Raw genomic sequence first — 1,093 nt, 5'->3', positions numbered from 1 at the left:
CGGAGGTTGATTGGCCCTTTTGAATTGAATCTTCTGTAAGATCCTCGGAAGCGATTCTTTCTTTGAAATTTATTCGTCTGTCGTCTTGTATCGTAGGATCTGAGTAGTCTGACGACAGTTTCTGTGTCTAAGTCGAGATAATTCTGACGGTCCAAAAATTCTTTGGCGTCTTTGTCTGGGGGCATATAAAATAGTAGCAATCCAATATCATCTTGAGTAACTCCCGGAGCTCGCACGAACTTCTCGTAAGCAACAGCGAAGGTACTGAGGCCTTTTTCGCGTGCCTTGATTGTCGCCGAGAACAATTGTTCACGATGGAAGCGAAACTCTGGAGCTAAGATTTCAGCTAGTAATTGGCGCCATTCCAGTTTCTTTGGCGTCCTTGACTGTTATAATTCGATCTCTGATTTCTTCGGGAAGGGAGGCGAGTGCCTTCGATCGTTTTTGTTGCGATGTAAAATTGTTATATGAGAAGTAAGCATCCAATTCATCGATAAAATCCTTGGGATCACTGTCAGGCTTGAATCGTATCTTTGGGAACTTGTCCTGAGTCATAGGCTGTTGATACTTGAGGGAGTTCTCGAGTTCCTCAACTCTGCCCATTAGAACTTTGACTAATTCCGCATCAGAAAACGTTAGATCAGTGTCTTCCACATAATCTCTAGGATCGATGTCTGCTTTTTCTTCTTCCGCGTTTGTGGGTGTCACCTTCTTTTTCAATGGCATGCCGAACAGTTCTTAAAAAAACTCAATGAAACAAGGTTGAACACTTTGTCACGGTTCGAGGCCGGATATGTTTAGTTCTATTGAGGATTCCTGTTTGTTGGCTTCAAACAATGAATAACTTATTTCCTTTAACCTTTCGAAGCTTCGGTTAATAAACCTTAATTGTTATGATGCGCGCAATTGTTCTTGAAAGTTATTGTTGAAAGGAACAAGTAGTGTTCAACGGATTATAGCCATTGAACTCTTGCATATTTATATTAACTATTTAATTGATACTATCTTTTGTTACTAATTCGTATTTGTAATGTTTGTTAATTTTTGAGAAATAAAATTCAATAATTTTGCAAGTTGTGCAAATGTAAAAGCA

Source organism: Schizosaccharomyces japonicus (genome assembly GCF_000149845.2).
Source record: "Schizosaccharomyces japonicus yFS275 unplaced genomic scaffold supercont5.1, whole genome shotgun sequence".
In the NCBI taxonomy this organism is placed as follows: domain Eukaryota; kingdom Fungi; phylum Ascomycota; class Schizosaccharomycetes; order Schizosaccharomycetales; family Schizosaccharomycetaceae; genus Schizosaccharomyces; species Schizosaccharomyces japonicus.
The sequence above is the reverse complement of the archived record's forward strand: the minus strand, read 5'-3'. Positions refer to the sequence as shown.